Raw genomic sequence first — 19,831 nt, 5'->3', positions numbered from 1 at the left:
TGACAGATGGAAGGGGAGGCCAGAGGGCTGGATGACGTCAAGGAGCATATTTTGTGGGGATGAAGGAGGTTTAGTGGGAGTGAATGAGTGAGAAAACTGGAAGAATAAAAGGTTGAGCCGGAAAGTAGGATATTTGAGTTTAAGTCTTTAGAGGTTATATGGTTCCAGGTGATGATAAGGTCTGGAGTGTGGCCCTGGAATGGGCGGTGAAGGAGAATGGAAGTGAAGGGGGTGATGCCGAGCAGGTCAAGGAATTGTCAGGCCACTGAGTTGGTGGGCCATCACAAGCGGTGAAGATTCCTCCTTGCAGGGCTGAGAACCAGGCTTTGCTCCTGCACTGAGCACCGAAAGCTTTCTGCTGCCCTCTCTGTCCCCCTTCAGTAGAGGGCTACCTGCTGCAGGCAGGGGTAGAAATGGCAGGAAATAACGGATGAGAAGGAAAGGATAACATTTGGTAGAGGGCCCTGTGGCTCCAGGAACACATGTGCTTCTCAGAGGTCAAGACTGAGTTCAGCCACCCTGCTGCCCGCCCCATGGCCCACAGACCTGTGTGCTCAGACACGGGCCTTATGACTTTTTCTTGTTGATAGTCAGTGTTTCCTTGGGGCACCTTCAAACAAATAATAGAGATAAGATGAGCTTAAGCTGGTTTTGACCTACTCCAGGACAGGATAGTGACTTTGTGGTTGCTGAAATAAGAGAAGTTCTCCAAACTAACACCACCGTACTTTGTTCCTGAGCTTCAAATTACCTGATTAAAACCCTGAGACTTGAGACTACTCCAAGTAGAGTTTTAGTAATTTAAAAAGTTTCATATTCAGAATGTTTGATATCGAAAACATTCAGCCCTCAGTTAAAATGAATTACATTTTACTTTAAGAAATGGAAAGGGTCATCTGAGTCTCTCCTAAGGACCCAGAAATAATGACAGTCAAAAAATGCCCCTATGATTTCCAAAAGGCTCCCTAGAAGGTGAGACCCTCCCTTTGAGAGTCTTTGCTATAGACAATGGAGTGGGAATGGAAACTGGGTACAAGAGAGCAATGGGATCAATAGGACCTGAGGGATAAAGAAGGAAGCATCTAAAAATGACTCCCTGGTTTCTGGTTTTGAGGACTTGGGGGTTGTGTTTCTTTTAACACAGGAGGAAGCCCGGGATCGGGGTGCGGGTAGGGGTGAGGAGTTCAGTTCTTGCCTTTTTTGACCGAAGTGCCCTGAGGCACTGCCAGCCAAGGTGGAGCAAGTTGGGACTCTGGAGCTGTGGAAGGGCTTCAGAGGAGCTGGAGACATTCTGTTTCCCAGGCCAGGTAGTGGGTACCTGGGCTTGTGTGAATCCTTACACCAGACATATATGAATTATGTATTTGTATGTAAACCAGTAACGAAGAGATAGCAATACTGCTGCCTAAGAAATGATCAAGTATTTGAAGGAGGAAGAAAGGAGAAAGAAGGAAAAGTGGGCCAGAGTCTAGAGAACCTGGCAGGAAACGTGGTGGGGAGAGAAGGAAAATAGAGGCTGGTCTCCAGAGCCTGGATTCTAGAACTAGACAGACCTGCGCTTAAATCTCAACTTCATCTCTTAGGAGCTGGATAGGAAAGATCTACGTAGCCTGGTAGGGCCTCAGTTTTCTCATCTGTGAAACAGGAACGACATAGGAACATCCCAAGGTTGTCGTAAGAATTAAGTGAGAAAATGTCACCCGAGGTATGGTGCTGGCACCTAATTTATGCCCTCCGCTTCCTTTCTTATTACACCTTTCCCTCCCCCTGTGCCCACTCCTTCCTCCCGATAACAGCTGAAGCTAAAACCAGCCCAGCTGCTCTTCTCCTGTTGAGTTATTTATAACTGTAGCCACTTGTGAGCAGCCTGAAGCGGAGGGCTGCTGCCCTTGGGCTTAGACGCTGGGTGTGTGTGTCACCACAACGTGGGCTCTGGGGCTGTGGCTGGAGGGCGGTGGTATAAGTTCATGCCAGATGCCCCTTTTAGAAAGAGAAATGTACTCCCAGAGTTTTCTTCTCATGCCGCAGGAGTTTTCAGCCCTGGCCGCGATGTTTGCTGCCTGCTGACGGGAAAGTCTTCCTCAATTTATGGTTCATACCCCATCCTTCCGAAGTGCTGATTGTGTTCAAAACTCTGCCTGAAAAGGTTTGTATTTTTTTATGTGTGCCAGAATGGAAATTGGCTTTTTTATGTCCCACAGTTAAACATATCAATTTCAGAGAATATCTCTTGTTGTTGTTTTTTTTTTCAGGAACACCTAATAACTGAAATCTCACAGCTCCTCATGTTTTTGCCTGCTTTATTATATTTTTCCCTTGTGCCTCATTATTTCATAGTTCTGTTTCTCCATGGTCATTACTGAACACTAATTGGAGCTTCCAACATTCCTTATTAATCCTTAATTTCCTCCACAACGCCAAGAAAATCCCACCCTGATGCGCTGAAACTAAGGAGAGGTTGAGATCGCACTTAATCACAGTCATTAGCTGGTTCCTGTTTTTTGAGGGGTTCCTCTAAGTACCTCATTTACTGATAGAGGGTGACCATTAAAAAAGAGTAGATATAGAAATACATAAAGCATTCAAGTATTAGTTAAATAAAATGCAATGTTGAAAATGGCAATTTGGGAACATTCTGATTTTTCTTTGTAAGTGAAAACCTGTTTAGCAATTTAGGTTTCTTATCCTTCCTTTTTTCCCCCCAGGTTTATTGAGGTGTAATTAACAAATAAAATTGTATATATTTAAAGTGTACAGCATGATGATTTGATATACATATACATTGTGAAATGATTACCACAGTTAAGCTAATTAATACATTTATCACCTCACATAGTTACCTTTTTTTTTGGAGGTGAGAATGCTCGTCTAACTCTCTTAACAAATTTCAAGTATAAAATACAGTGTTATTAACTATAGTCACCATGCTGTACATTAGATCCTCAGAACTTATTTATCTTATAAATAAAGTTTGTACCTTTTGACCAACATCAGCCCATCTCCCCCATCCCCTGGCAACCAACCACCTTTCTATAAGTTTGACCTTTTCATTTTGATTAGATTCCACATATGAATGAGATCTTACAGTGTATGTCTTTCTCTGTCTGGCTTATTTCACTTAGCATAATGTCATCCAAGTTTACCCATGTTGTTGTAAATGGCAAGGTTTTCTTCTTTTTTATGTCTAAATATTCCTGTGTGTTTGCATGCATGTGTGTGTGACGTTTTCTTTATCCATTTATCCATCTACTGGACACTTAGGTTGTTTCCATATCTTGGCTATTGTGAGTAATGCTACATGGAAGTATGAATAATCTCCTTGATATACTGATTTTATCTCCTTTGGATATATACTCAGAAGTGGGATTGCTGGACATATGGTAATTTTACATGCAACAGAATGAAACTGAATCCCTATCTTACACCAATCACAAAAATTAACTTCAGGTGGATTAAATACTTATCTGTAAGACTGGAAACTGTAAAATCAGAGAGGAAAACAGGGAAAAAGCTCTTTGACACCAGTCTTGGCAATGATTTTTTGGATACAACAACAAAAGCACAGGCAACAAAAGCAAAAATAAACAAGTGGGATAACATCAAACTAAAAGATCTCTGCTAGTAAAGAAAAATCTCAACAAAAGGAGAAGGTAACCTACATAATGGGAGAAAATATTTGCAAACTATATATCTGATAAGGGGATAATACCTAAAATATGTAAGGAACTCATATAACTCAATAGCAAAAGCAAAAACAAAACAAAGAAAAAAATTTTAAACCAATAATCCGATTTTAAAATGGTCAAAGGACCTGAACAGACATTTTTCCAAAGGAGATATACCAATGACCAATACATAAATGAACAGGTGCTCAGTATCACTAATCATCGGGGAAATGCAAATCAAAACCATGATGAGATACCACCTCACACCTGTTAGGATGGCTATTATAAAAAAAGACAAGAGAAAACAAGTCTTGGTGAGGGTGTGGAGAAAAGGGGACACTTGTGTACCTTTGGTAGGAATGTCAACTGGTGCAGCCACTATGGAAAACAGTATGGAGATTCCTCAAAAAATTAGAAATAGAACTACCCTTTATTTCATTCATTCACGGAAGAATTTTTAGGGTTTTTAAAAATATATAAAACTACTACCTTCTGCAGTTAAATCATAATTTTTCTCTTTTCCTTCACTGAATGTTGATATTTATGATCCATTGTTTGTTTTTCAATCATGTGTTTAAGCTGTGTTGATAAGTAGTTATGTTTTGCTTACAGGTATTCCCTCAGGGCAATGTTGTCTGAATATGAGTCCCTGCTAGGAATTTATCTGTGACCCTTGTAATTCATTGATAGTTAGTCATACAAACACATTTTGATGTGTTTTTGGCCTCCAATGGCTTTAAACAAAGAGAAACACTTTGCTTTAATTCCCTAGCCGGAGTTACTTTGTCCAAAGACATATAACACCTGAGTTCATGAAAAGGCTTGTTCTTTTTTTCAGATATTAACCTGTAACTATTATCCTGTATTATACTGTGAAAATGTTTATCTAAATATTCTTGTTTAAATATATTATTCCTAATCGATGCTCATATATTTTTATATCCCTTTAGAAGCTTCTTGAAAATTACTTCCTTGTATTGATTTTACCCACAGGTAGCTTTTAGAGCCTTAAAGCTAACTCTACAGCTGATAGCCCCTCTCCATGACATTGTGGCCTACCTCTTCAGTTTGACTAAACTTGGAAATCATCCAAATTTTGAATTTCCTCTAAGTCCTAACCCTCTGAGAGACAACTGGGGAGGAACTAAGGGTATTGGTAAGTGATTAAAGGTGATTAAAATTGCCTTCAATATTCAGTTGAAATTCCATGAAGCTCTTTTTTTTTTCAGCTTTATTGAGGCCTAATTGAAGAATAAAATTGTCATATATTTGAAGTGAACAACTTTATATTTGATATACATATACATTGTGAAAGGATTTCCCCCATCTAGTTAATTACTATGAAGCTCTTAGTACCTGGAAAGACAGGACTAAAATATTTGCTCATAAATGACAGAAGGGCAAAGGGAAAGTCCCATTATATACTGCCTCCAAACGGATTGATTCCACATTTACAGGTTAAACCATGAAGTATGCCAAGTCAGAATTTGGGGGGCCTGGGTTTTTACCCTGCCTCTGTCACTTGGTTTACTAAAAGCTGGGCACTTTACTCCCTGGCTCTATGTTTGTCATCTGTAAAACAGGGGTGACAACACCTGTCTCAGGGAGATGTTCTGTGGATTAAAATCTGTAAAAATTCTAGAAGGATGTACAAGTCCCCATTAAATATTAGCTTTGCTTTCATTCCCTTTCCCCTTCTGGGCTTCGTGAACTAATGTGGCAAGGTCAAGGCCAAGCATTCACTGTCAAGAAGCTTGCAGACAGCCCTCAGTTAGCTAACAATGACCTGGTAGTCCTGTTAGTAAGAATAGTTGAGGCTTTTGTTTTATCTGCCCAGTGCTAATCCGTGAACTCTCACTCAGCACAAGTTCTCAGATAAATGCATGAGGTAAATTAAAGACACTGAAATGCTTAGTAAGCTGGGTTTATCAGAAGCAGTGAAACTGGTCTTACTATTTAAATAATTTGACTCCCATCCTAATTATGTCATTAGTCATGTAAATATTAATCAATTAACAGCAGTATATTATAACATAGTAGACAAGGATTTTAAAGTGTGAGAAGAGCCAAAGAGATGAGGTAACATGCCTATCTAAACTTAGTGGTCTTAAAACAAACATGATATAATCTGAATCTATTCCTCTCTGGGCGGTGCATCAAGGAAATGTTTGTGGGAGATTCTGACTTGTTCCACGAGGAAGATTGATGCCTATATCTGAGGAGAGGCAGCATGAAGAAGGGAAGGGGGTTGGTGCTACCTCAGCAGAAAGCACAGAATTGTTGCAGGCCTACTAACAAGTCTTCAGTATAAGCATCAAGAGATTACAGAAGTTCCAAAGCACTCTTAGCTCCTTTCCTTTTGCTAATCTGGGGACTGTCGTAAGGGGTTAACTCAGAAAATAAACTAAGATGCTCTGCAGTGGAGCTGGATGTTGGGAGGGTGTGGGGCTGGACTGTAGATGAGGGACAGGAGAAAGGAGGATGGGCAAGGAAGAATGCTATCCCTGCCCTCGAGAAGATGAGATAGAAGCCAAGGTAGGGCCAGAGCCATGTTTCCAAAAGAAGTCACTGCATAGGAGGTTCTGTAGCAACTGGGAGGGAAGAGCCCGCAGGGAGGGTGATCTGGGGGGACTTGTCCTCACTTGAATCAATGGAGAAAAATAGGAGGGCTTGTCCTAAAGGGGGACAAGAAAAGGATACTGGCAAAGATAACAGGCAGGACTACACATGGCCAGTCCAGAGAGAATGATGAACCCACCAGTGCAACACTGAGGGATAGTGGTAAATGAGGCCAAATTGTTGAGGACCTAGAATTGAGGATGAAGGAAATTGGTTTTTTACTATTTAAATGCTTATGAACCGGAAACCATTGAAATAATTGGGGCCCAGGCTTTCCAAGGTGTACAACTAAAGAGACACACCTTGTCATGTTGCCAGTAAAAACATTTGTGCTCCAGGGAGAATGTGCAAAGTTTTACATACTCTGCTTTGCTGAAAATAGATAATGAGCAAACTGAACTAAAAAAAATTCCATTCTAAGATAATCATCTTTTTTAAAAGGCTAGGCTGCTTAGTTCCTGGCCTGCTTCCCAAAGGAGACAAGGAAAACTAAGGTGAAAAGAGGAGACGGGTCTGTTCATAGACCCACCCAACTCCTTTTAGCCATTTCAGAGCTGTTTGGAGTTAAAGTGACTTTTGAAGACTTATGTGCTTTAAAATATCTTTTAAAGAGACACTTCGAATTTCAGCTGTGGTCTTCCCACTTGACTGAGGAAGCAGCTCTGAGATACTGTGGGCTGGTTCTGTGGACCCTGCCAAATTTTCTCCTTCCCTGAAAGCCAGCAACTCCCTTTGGAGTCAGTGTGAAGCAGAGGGTGGAATCAGAATGTAGGAGTTTACATTATGATTTTCTTGTAAAGGATTAGGAGGCCAATTAAACCCAGACACTACACACTGAACTCAGGGTTTCATGAACAAAATGTACTGGCTTTGAATATTCACATGGAAGCAGGGCCACTGTGATTCTGCTCTCTCTGTCTGATTTCCCAAAGGGAACCCTCCTGCGGAAAGGCACAGGAAGAGGCTCATTTGTTTCCCGGTGGAGAGTCTCCTCCCACCACCCCCATGACCACACGGCAACCATCTGCCCCCTCCTCACAGACAGGCTGCCTTCCCTGCCTGTGCCTGCCATCTCTGCTCCCACTGAGCCGTGTGAGCCCACAAGAAAGGGAGGCCCAAATGAGGACTGTTACCGGTGCGTAACAAAGGAAAGGTAGGCCCTCGTCCACACCTGTACTTTAATGATAATGCCACCTGTCAGCACAGAACAATTTTGCTGGGAAGTGATCATATAAAAGTGCACACACAGCATTATATAAACAGTAATGGAAATAATGAAAAGAGAAAAATCACCCATAATCCAACCATTGTAACAAGTGAAATATTTTTATTTATCCTTACTTCCTTCTAGCCCTTGCCCAAATACATTTTACAGAGCTTTAATCACAGGGTATGTACAACTTCGTATTCTTTTTTCATTGTCATTGCAGGCGATGATAAACCTTTTCCCCTGGTTGCTGCATAGCCTGACAGAGTGTATTGCTTGTAGACCAGCCACATTAGACCTTGAACAAAAGGCTCACTGACCATCACTCCTCTCATCCAGTGCAACATTCTTAAAGTTCTTGTACAATTTGATCTGTGACTCCTCTTCTGGTGGAAGTTCCTTTTCAGCCCAATATGACCATCAGATTTATAGAGGATTCATAAAAACTCTAATGATTGGCCCCAGTTCTTTTGTGGCTGGGAAAATACCCAAAAAACATTTTTCTGTGGTGTGTAAAACATCAAATGGATATGAAATCTGGACTGCTCATCTTTTCCTAAAGCCAAGAGCATATATCGCAAGTACATATTAGCAACCATTCTCAGACCTGGCTCTGCCCTGATCAGGCTCTCATGGACAGCCTCCCTGCTCCCTCAGTTCCCCTGCCTTCCATGCCAGAAATGTAGGAAGAGATCCAGTACCGGGCCAGATAGGGTACAAGTCTGCTCAAGTCTGGATGAGAGGTTGACATAGAGTAACTCCGGAAATGCTTCGTGGATCTCCCATCTCATTTCTGCCATGGGCTACAATCAGGGTTGGTGATCAATTTCCACAATCCTTCTCTTCCCATAGCAGGGATGTCCTCTCAAGTAGAAAACTATCACTGTCCCCACAGGGAGCTGATAAGCATTTCAGATCAGCTGACATTCTGGTAGCCCTGGAAATGGGACCCACCCACCTGCCCCATCAGTGCTCCCTAAGGGCTTGTCATTTTCTTGCTGTGCTCTCCCATTCTAAGCAGCTCATTTCCTGAGCCAATAATAGAGATGCTAGTACAGCCATCTAGACCCAGGCCAGGTTCCTCAAACCAGTATTGAGTGCCCCAAAAGGCCTCTAACTTAAATTTCCATCCAAAACACATATAAATCTTTTGCAGTAAGGGTCCAAGAAATAAGCCAATTTAGGATCTCCCACATCTACTCCTGAAATGATGAGAATATCCTAGAAGGATCTATGTATGTGTCTGTATACATGTATACATATATGTATACATATTTTTGCTTGCCTTGGATGATCCTGAGTCTTCCTTAATCTATGAGCCATTGACAGGATGAGCCAGTGACAGGGCTGATTTGAATGGCATGGCTATGAGAAATGAGTGCTGGTTTATAGTAATTTCAAGCCCCTAATAGTCTTACTGAGGCCTATACTTTCCCATTCCTTGTAATTTCTCTTTTTCAATCTATTTAGAGTCTGTAGCCTTATAAACACTGAAACTTTCTTTCAACAGTATGTTCTTATTCTGCTGAAAAGCAAAGCAAGTTATTACATTCTGAGGGAGGAAGGAAGGAAGGAAAGATAAATCAGACCTTGGGTTCTAGAACATAAGGCTTTGCTGATCTTGCAAAACATATAATTAGTATACTCACAAACAAAGAGAAGTCAATTTAGGTAAAAAGTTAGCTTTGGAGGTGAAATGGTTCACAGGGTAGCTAGGGTAGCCTGTGTTTCACAGTGAGTAAAATGTCGTCCATCTTCTAGGGTCTGAGCTTCAAGAGCTGCAGAAAATGATTGACAGCCTCCAGAGCCCCGAAGACCCCACTCTGGTGTCCCAGGTCCTCCTCCTTCGAAGGGAGGTTATGTTTCTGCAGTTTGACGCTGCAGTGAGGTACCTCATCCGGTAAGGGCTGGAGTGCTAATCCTGTCCAATAAATTCTGTGGGGCAGGTGTTTCTGAGTGATCATGGAGGGAGGCCACTCTTGGCACTATTAGGTAATGAGCTTTAAATAGTCGGGGGCACTGCCGCTACCAAACACGTTCGGCTGCGGAGGCTGTCCAGGTGAACTGTGTTTTTGTTGGATAATAATATTCTTGATTTTATTAAATGTGATTTCAATATAGTTAGTTTGCATAACAGGCTGTTTTATTGGGAATCACATTTTTTATACTTCTGAAGATGATTTTTCCTAAGAGTTTTATTTTTTCAGCCCTTAATTACCTTTCAAAAACACAGAATTTTCACTGCACATCTGAAACCAACGGAAATCACCACCTGAGTTAAATTTATAAATAAGTTAATTTACCTCTGGCCTTGTAGATATTAAATACTCTGCATTCAAAAAGAATGTTTATTTGGTTAATTAATCATGACTGATGAAAAAATTAGCTTGGATTAAGAGTCACAATGTTTCCTGTATAAATAATAAGCTGTGTATGGGAAGGGAAGAGGTCAGGCCTGAGGGTCTCTGCTTATTCTTAAATTGTCAAAATTAATTAACTTCATTTGATAAATTCCCAGTGTGAGTATTTAGTCAATGAGGGGGACCTGGGAGGGCAGTGCTTTTATCTGTGGATTATAATCACTTCCCACCATTAGCATGAGTGTCCGTAGAGAATAGGAATGTGGGGCTTGGACTGAACCATATTTTCTCTTTCTGCTCTGCTTTTTTTTACTCTGAGCATCATGGGAGTCTGGATTTAGAATGCAAATTCAGCAGGACAAAAAATCAGGCTAATTTGTTTTCTTTGATTGACAAACAGCTTTGGGAGCTGTAGCTTTGTCAAGCACGTAGGATATAAAGGTTTTGACTAATTGTCATGATGGCCATTCATTAGCCCTCTGGGCTCTGAAATCTCAAGTCAGAATTTGCAAGGAATTTACATAGGATGAAGAAATAGGACTATACCCTAGAAGTTCTTCTTGGATTCCAGCTCCATGGAGTTCAGCTTGCTCCTGTTCTCCCAGGGGAGCCACTCTGCTTCCCCCAGGAACTGCTTTGTGGGGCTTTCTCTGCCCTGGTGCTCTCAGTCTGCAGGAATGGAGGGCACTGTGTCCTATGACTGATTTCAGTATATTCAGTATATTTTTCAGAGGACCTCAGAAGGAACCAAGAGTCCTTCATTCATAGCATTTCCTCCAGCCTTTTTTCTTCAGAGGTCTTTGGGGGTGTGTCTGTGTTTGGAATCACACAGCCAGGGAGTAGCAGACCAGAATTAGAACCTATGTGCATTTGACTCCAAAGCCTGAGAACTAGGATGGATGCCAGACAGCAGCAGGATTGATGGAAAGGGAGACTCCAAAGAGAGGGCAAGAGGCAGGAGGAAAGGAGAAGCTGAAAGATAAATGTCTTTCCGCTTGAGGATTTTACTTAGTGCTGAACCTGCAAGCAAGGAGAAGTCCTTAGATAACCAAAAGAGACAGGAAGCTTGGAGAAGTTCCCTCGCCCTTCCCAGAGCTCACCAACTGAGTAAATATGACCAAACATATTTACATATATGTAAATATATACTTTTTTTTTTTTTTTTAACATATAAAAGTTCCCCAGGGAACTTTTTGCTTAGGTAAACTGAAGACTTCTCCAGAGTTTGAAAAGAAGGAACTCTTACCTGGAATGAGAACAGCATACTTCCATAGACCAGGGGAGGAGAAGAAGCATGTAGCTCAAGGACAACAGGACAGTGGCCCCGTAGGGTCCCTCATATCTGGCCTCTGCTTCTCTGTGGCATAGACCAGCTCAGATTGCAAGAAAGTTTAATGTTTCTAGGCACAAAAGTTTCACTCTGCTCCTGTCGACCTGTCCTCTGCCAAGGACCTGATAGAAATCGGTGCTGTCCTCCGATGGCATCAGAATCACATTGCCCAGGGCCTGTCATTCACCTCTGGGCATGTCCACCAACGTATAAGAGTTATTTATTAGCCAGTGCAAGAAATGCCTGACGATTGAGCTTATCTTTAATTTCAGGTGAATTAATCATTTGCGCCAAAGGTAAATGCTTCAGTAGTACAATTGGTTCTAATCAATCTCATCTGTTTAAGTTAGGGATCAGCAAACTACTGCCATAGGCCCCTGCCTGATTTTGTAAGGCCTGTGGGCTAAGGATGTTTGTTTTGTTTTTTCCTTTTTCTTTATTAATTTATTTTATTTTTGCTGTATTGGGTCTTCGTTTCTGTGCGAGGGCTTTCTCTAGTTGTGGCAAGCAGGGGCCACTCTTCATCGCGGTGCGCAGGCCTCTCACTATCGCGGCCTCTCTTGTTGCGGAACACAGGCTCCAGACGCGCAGGCTCAGTAGTTGTGGTTCACGGACCTAGTTGCTCCGCAGCATGTGGGATTCCCAGACCAGGGCTCGAACCCGTGTCCCCTGCATTAGCAGGCAGACTCAACCACTGCGCCACCAGGGAAGCCCTAAGGATGGTTTTTATGTGTTTAAATGGTTGAGGGAAAAACTCAAGGGTAGTATTTTGTGACACATGAAAATTATGTGGAATTCAAGTTTCTGTGTCCAGAAATGAAGGTTTTTTTTAGAACACAGCCAGGCCTATTCATTTATAGATAGTCTGACTGCTTTCACACTAGAACCACAGAGTTGAATAGTTGCAACAGAGATTATATGATTCACAAAGCTGAAAATATTTACCATCTGACCCTTTAAGAAAGAGTTTGCCACTCCCTGATTTAAAGGATTGAATTCGTTTGAAATTCAAGAATGGAGGGAAACCAGAAAAAAAAAAAAAAAGTCCCTCAAAGGAATTCTATAGGACAGAATAAAACATATGGCATGCAGAGTGCCACTGATCTGAGTGTATTATTGATGTTCAGAGTGAATACGGTAAAAAGGAGGAATTTAAGGAAATAAACCAAAGGTACCTTAACTTTCTGCAATAAGCCTGATTTAAGAGATCATCAAGCAATCTCTCAAGAAGCAACACCAATTCTTAGTCCTCGAATTTGTGTTGGTTTTCTCTTCATTTTTCAATTTATCTTTATGCTCACCTAGTTTGAGTGTCTCTGAACACACAGATATTAAAGTGTGCTTCAGGGTTATCTGGGGATTTCTGGGCGACACAGAGAAGGCCCCATGTGCTCCTGGTCTCCAGCGCCTGAGAAGTGAAGAGCCACAACTTTTGCCTGGCCTCCTCTGGCCACTTTGCAGGCGTTTTTTGGGTTTCATTTTCTTTTTCATATCCTTGCATCCAGGAAAAACCCTAGCATGTGTCCCATGAATTCCCTGCTCCCTGTGGCTACAGCCAGCTTGCCTGGGATCGCATTATGGCTGACTCTGTCACACACAACATGACTGATATTCTAGGAAACCCTTGACCGCTTCTTGACAGTAAGGCAGCTGGAGTGTGGCAAAACAGTTTGGAGAATGTGATACGTCTATCCTTGTATTTTAGTGGACTGCTGGGGAGACCTGACTTTATTAGGGGCTAGCAGTTGGCAGGTGTAGCACTGGCACAAGCAACAAGCTGACCTTTCATTCCTGTGAGTTTCCCTGTATCTTGAGTGCTGCTGGCAAGCTGCACTGGTCAGACGTACCCCAGCAGAAGGCTCAGGCCAGGTTTACCAACTGAGGGTCTGAATGAGTTGTCACAGTGAGCTGTTTTCAGTATTTCTAAAGACATGATGAAAAAGACACGTTTGCCCAAAAGTTTTGCAGGTAAAGAAAATGTCACATTTCTTTCTTTTTTTAACTGGAATCATAAGAACGAATGAGATAAGGAGCAGAGGGAACTTGCTTTGGTTGAGTTCCCGCCATGTGCCAACTCCGTGGAATAGCAATCATATCACCATCTTTACAGATGAAGAAATAGAGAGAGAAGTTGCATAACTTGCCCCAGGGTCACAAGCTTGTTGTAGCAGACCTTACATTCACAGGGTTTTACTGACTCCAGTGCCCTGTTCTTTCCTTTATATCATGTTTCTTCATCTCTTCCTGCAGCTCAGAGCTTAGGCTAGGTGTTTATGTGGCTTTGAGTTAAAAACAGGAGAATGCTTAATTTGGTAGAAAAATCTTTCAAAATATTGGGTGCATGGGGAGGAAGGAAATAAAAGAGGATATAGTGCTAAAAATGTTAAGTATCATTCTGAGACCCCTTTCTATACATAGCATTACATTGTACAGCTCCCTAATAAGTAGTACTATTGATAAAGGAGAGATGGGACCTATCAAGGACAGTGATCTAGACTGAAGAATTAGGAACGTGAGGAAAAGGTTAACCAATGATTTGATCAATGGTGGTGCCTAGAATCTGACTCTCATCTCTCTAGAGAGTGTATCATGTGCTATGGTTCTCTAGCTTAGAGTAGCAGTCATATTTATATCTGAACTGTATTGATATTTTTTAATAGTCTCCAAGCATCTATAAATTAATAGACCTAGTACGTGTTTGGGGCTCTAAAACTCTGCCAAAAATTGTGGTTGTTTGTGGCACTTAGTAGTTAAAAGTTCTGCACAAACTTACCAAGATAAGAGAGCAAGTCAATGTTCTATGTTCTCTTATGTGAAAATCAGTCTGGTGCAGCCACAAGAGGAGACACAGGAGAGACTCAGGAAAACAAAATTATTATACTCAGTTCCTAGAAACATCCATCATGCCATGTCATACAGGGCCACAGGTCGGGAGCAAGGAGAGTGCTTAGGCCATGACCTGAAAAGGCAAGGCAGGGCAGAGGAACAGTTTAAGATCGGCTACTTTGAATAATTCCAGCGGGCTTTGGGCTATAGGAGAGGTCTCTAGTTGCATGTTAACTAGCCCTGGGATGATTAAAGGAGAGAAATATCGCCTCCTGGGTTGCAAGGGTCAGAGGACGTATGGCTCAGATTGGTTAGTTTGCATATCAGAGGCATGCTGGGCCCTTAGCTATCTCTAAGAATTGGCTATGCAGGGAAAGGCAGGCTCTCCCCAGCCAGCAAGGTTTTTTAAAGATGTTAAAACATCATAATAAACAAAAAAGAAATTTTAAAATATAAGCAATACAGTCAACAGTATGGTACGAACAAAGCTGGACCCAGAGGCTGAGAGAGAGAAAATAATTTTGTGGATTGGTGGGAGAAAAGCATAGGAATGACATGGAAGGAGTCAACCAGGAAGAGGTTTGTGGGATATTGGGCTTCTGTGCTCTTGATTTAGGCTGAAAATAAATGTTTCCATTAGAATACTCTGCTTTTTGGTACTGTTGGCTAAAGAAAAATGCACAGCCTAAAAGTTGCAAATCTTTTATTCCGGGAACCTTACTGAGGACTATAGCCTGGGAGACAGTCTCTCAGATAGCTCTGAGGATCTGCTCTGAAGAGGTAAGGGAGGAGCCAGGATATAGAGGAGTTTTTACAGCAAAACAGCAAAAAGAGCAAAAAACCCATGTGGTTGAACATCAAAGGACTACTGCTAATCACAAAAAACAGACATCACAAGTTAATGATTTTAGTGATTTTCTACGTATGGGAAGATGCAAGAGTCTGGACTCATTAAAATTATTTCTTAGATATGCATCTTACCTATCTAGGGCCAGTATCCTGTTTTTCTCTATCCTGAATTCCCCTCAGGGTGCACCGTTGGGGGGCAGCTGTATCGGCTGATGACTTGGTGGCAGGCAACATTCTTTGTTTAGTGGAATGGCAGGTGACATTTTTTTGTCTGCAGTACCATTATTTTAAGAAGATATATACAACCTATAAGGGAGGTATATATATAGAAAGTGCCTTGGGAGTTTAGAGGAAGGTCAGAAGTAGCTGGATAATGAGCTCTGCCTCACTGGGCCCTACTGGGCTAGAAGGTCAGACCCATGGGGGACCCATCTTTGTATCTCAGACAGTTCCTGACACAGTACTCAGTACATAGTAGATGCTTGATACATCACTGTCACATGGGCGTTGAATGAATCATGGGCCTCTTGGCAGGGCTCATTGAGAATCATGAGAAAGCATGTGAATGATATGAGAAACAGGAGAAAATGTTTATATATCCATTGAGCAACTCCAAGCGCCATCCTTGAGCTATCAGGATAAGTCAAAGTCATAAGCCCCTACTTCTGCTGACAAAAAGATTAAACTTTTCAATTCCATGTCATTCAGCCACATTTACAGTTTAAAGTAGTCAGTTTGAGATATAAAATCAATTAATTCAAGATTATCCCCTTTTACCTTTGTTTTAATTGCCTCCTCCTACCCTGTTGGTGAGGGAGGGATTCTGCCCTAAGGTTATGGGGATGGCCAAACACATGACACTAAATACTTGACAGATGGGATCAACAGCAGTTTACTCGTCACATGTACTCACAGCTAAGGGGAATAGAACATAGCATGCCATGCAGGGCCACAGAGCATTTGTACTTGTGACCAGAGTGAACAACTAGGGGCTTGAGAGGCAGGCTTCCTGGCTCCCATAGGAGGATGTGATTGGTTCATTTGAATAATTTTGTGGTCTGGCAGGGAACTGAAACCACTACTTGGGGATAAGCAGGGATTGTACTTGGTCCCTTTGATAAGGAAGTTTGTTTGACTAGGGGACCTTACCCGTGGGAGCAGAGTAGGCAGGGGAACTTATAGTTAGGTCATTCAAAGCCCTCCCAATTTTACCAGATGTCAAGGCAGCACTAATACTGGACCTTAACTTAAGCCTTACACCACACCCTTCTCCTCCTTTATCCTTCTCAGAGGTGATCTAAATTCCTGGGGGTGCTTATAAATTATCCCAGCAGTTGAAGAGGAGTGGCTACCTCACCCATCTCTGTCCAATCCCAGATCTCTTCTGATTGGCCTGTGGCTCAGCACCCCACTTGGACACCCCCTTGTGGGGTCTTAGGCACTCCTCAGGTCTTTCCACAACACTTGACTATCTGCTCATCTCTGGGAGGCTGCCTCATTTCCATCAATGCTAACATCTCCCTCAGTCATTGCTAATCTCCTTTTTCTTTTTTTTTTTGTTTTGTTTTGTTTTGTTTTTGCAGTACGCGGGCCTCTCACTGCTGTGACCTCTCCTGTTGCGGAGCACAGGCTCCGACGCGCAGGCTCAGCGGCCATGGCTCACAGGCCTAGCCGCTCCGCGGCATGTGGGATCTTCCCAGACCAGGGCATGAACCCGTGTCCGCTGCATCGGCAGGCGGACTCTCAACCACTGCGCCACCAGGGAAGCCCACTAATCTCCTTTTTGATATCTGTTTTATGCATGACTTGGCAAAGCCCATGGAGGATTTAGGCAAAAGATCCCTTCTGTCCTGGGGATCTTTTGGATCCCCCCGAAACTGATCCTGTTTCATCATCTTTTCTTGGGCATCCACAAGATCTAAGCTCTAGAGAGAGTCTTTCCTTGCTCGCTAAACTCATTTCCTTTGGGGCAAGAAAATGATTGTGATTTATCAAGCATACTTCCTTTTCTGTGACTTATGGTATAAATTTCATGCTCTAGTCTTCAGGATTTTTGGTTCTTGATAGGCAAAGCCAAGTTTTGTTCAAAACAAAACAAGAAACTTTCTCTCTCAAACCCCAGGCTCTTATTATTTAACTTAAAATTTGGTTTTACATATCAGGAATTGCTGTCTCAGCTACTGGTCTCAAAATAAATTCAACAACTGATGTCTTTGTTCTAGAGCTACAGCTGAGCTGTCCAGTACAGTAGCCACATGTGGCTATTTTAATTTAAAAGTTTAAATTAATATTGATTTTGATGATATAAGACTTAAAATTCAGTTCCTCAGTCATGGTAGCCACATTTCAAGTGCTCAACAGCTACATGTGGCTAGTGGCTACCATATTGGACAGTCAAATATGGAACATTTCCGCCCTGCAGAAAGTTCTGCAGTTAGACCGTGCTTGTCTAGAGGATAGCTACCTTTCCCTTGAGGGCTGTGAATTGTGAGAGTGAAGGGCAGTGTGTAAAGAAACGGGAGTGAGGGATGACGTTGCTGAGGAAGAAACCTGTTGATATCTCAAAATGTTATCTTGCTCCAGTAACCTTGAAGAGAGTTTTGAGCTTTAGAAACTTGAGTAACTGCTGTTAATGAGATTCCCTTCCTGTTTTAGTAGAAGAACATTTTTGGCAGCTGGAAATGCTCCTGCCTACCAGTCTGTCACAGATGACATGTAGCATGGGTTGCCGCCACTGAGCAACTCTCTCATGAAGAGCATGTTTGCTTCCCAGCTCAGCTTGCCACAGCCGCTGGATCCACAGAGCCTCCAGGTGTGTTGAGAGCTATTTTTATACCAATCAAAAGTGCATTGTGCTGGAATGCCCTTTAGCCTTGGTAAGCTCTCCTTCACTCACGTGGTAGAGTGGGCTAGGCCCCCATGGCCCGCTGTTACTCCCAGTCAGGTGCTCTCCCTCTAAACCGCTCAACAGGCTAATTGGGACAACAGCTTATCTGCTCACAGCTGGTAGCAAAACCAACACCTGATCTCTTTCATGTAATAAATAATAATGATAGCAATTACGATACGTAAATTAGGTCAGCAGCTGAGTTGTGAACAGCCCGGTAACAACATGCGTTATCGAATGTAATCCTGGCAACTATTATTGCTCCTAGGCACTAACTATATTACCCACCTGCTACAACTAAAGAGTTTGAGGTTCTAGAAGCCCAGAGATCAGACTGCTGCATAGTCATGGCAACACTAGGTCACAAACTGTGTTAGTTATCTATGGCTTCAGAGCAAATTACCCCCAAATTTAGCAGATTGACACAATAAACATTAATTATCTCATATAGTTTCTGAGGCTCAGGAGTCTGGGAGCAGCTTAGCTGGGTAGTTCTGGTTCAGGATCTCTCATGAGGCTCTGGTCAAGGTGCTGCACCTCTTAATGGGAAGAGAATCAAAGAATTTGTGGACCGGGACTTCCCTGGCAGTCCATTGATTAAGACTTCGCCTTCCAATGCTGGGAGTGTGGGTTTGATCCCCGGTCAGGGAGCCAAGATCCTACATGCCTCGTGGCCAAACAAACAAAACATAAAACAGAAGCAATATTGTAACAAATTTAATAAAGACTTAGAAATGGTCCACATCAAAAAAAATCTTTAAAACAAAAAAGAATTTGTGGACATATCTTTTTTTTTTTTTTTGGCCTCACAGTGAGAACTTAGTTCCCCAGCCAGAGATCAAACCTGTGCTCCCTGCGGTGGAAGCTCAAAGTCTTAACCACTGGACCCCCAGGGAAGTCCCTGTAGGCATATCTTTAAAACCACCTCACAAGCCCAGATCTTTTGACTCCAAAACCTCCAACTTAATGTTTTTATGTTACAAAGCTAAGCCAAGTAATGCCAGCATCAACCCCATGTAAGTCTCACACTTCTACCTTCCATAGCTACAAGACAGTGACTCTTGGCCCAAGCCTTGACCCTCATTTAGACCCGAAAACAGGGTTGGACCGTGACCATTGGGCCTGCTCCTGCTGCCTTTGAGTGTTGCCTGGGGTTAGGTGGATGCAGGTGTCCTGGCTCCCTGCTACCTGAATCAACTCCAACTCTAGGAATTGTCTGAAGCCAGTACCGAGTCTGGAAGTGTAGAATGGGGTCAGGTGGACAGGCCCACTATATCCAGGACTGCATGTCATGCCCCAGGGAGTAGGGGATGCCTTGGCTGTTGGACAGTGATGTGGAGAAGACAGAGGCCCATGTGTAACGTTGTGACATTGGTTTTGAGTTGATGCCTAGAACTGGAGCACAATGGAGATAAAGGACAAATATTTAAGGTTTGTAATATTGAAAAAATTTGAGTAAGTTTACTTTTTTTGATTATAAATATGTACCATTGGTTTTATACTATTCTGGGACTTTGAAATACTGGTGTTGACTATTTACACTGAAATCTTAAGTACCCTCTGTGTTTAGTCACTTTCTGAAAAATCAATTTAAAAAATAAGATTATTACTCTCTCCTGTGCATCATCCGGGACTATCCATCAAGAACTATTTCTACATAATAGAGAAATCATCCCACAGTGTTTTGGTGTGCAGACACAGACATCTTGTTCATATACAAATGTCTATTTCTTATGGACATTATTATGCAGCATTATTATATTTATTATTTGGTTCTTTTAGGCATTTGTGCTGTTCCCTTGGAGAGCATTTCTGGAAGATGGAGGACCATTTCCAGTTACAAGTAGCAGCCCAGATACCCTAGAATATAAGATGCAGGTAGGATAGGTCTTCCCACTTGTCACAGAGAGAGCCGAATGCAGACTGCAAAGCAGGTGTCATTGGGTCCGTAGGTCTGATCCTTCATACTCTAGTCAGCGGTGAATAATTTATGAGATAAGCAAGGTGTTTGGTTATGAAACTGTAAACCCAGTGCTGCAAGGTGAGTCATGTTTTCTTATGACAGAAGAAAATCATAGTTTCAGCTGG

General features: G+C 42.3%; 1 pseudogene; it reads left to right on the top strand.

Annotated features, from left to right (window-relative positions):
• The first annotated feature begins 4,716 nt into the window (after positions 1–4,716).
• The window catches only part of LOC116763302, a 64,106-nt pseudogene continuing 48,991 nt past the window's right edge, over positions 4,717–19,831 (top strand).

Source organism: Phocoena sinus, chromosome 12, assembly GCF_008692025.1.
Source record: "Phocoena sinus isolate mPhoSin1 chromosome 12, mPhoSin1.pri, whole genome shotgun sequence".
NCBI classification, from domain to species: domain Eukaryota; kingdom Metazoa; phylum Chordata; class Mammalia; order Artiodactyla; family Phocoenidae; genus Phocoena; species Phocoena sinus.
This window is presented reverse-complemented; position numbering and strand designations above follow the sequence as displayed.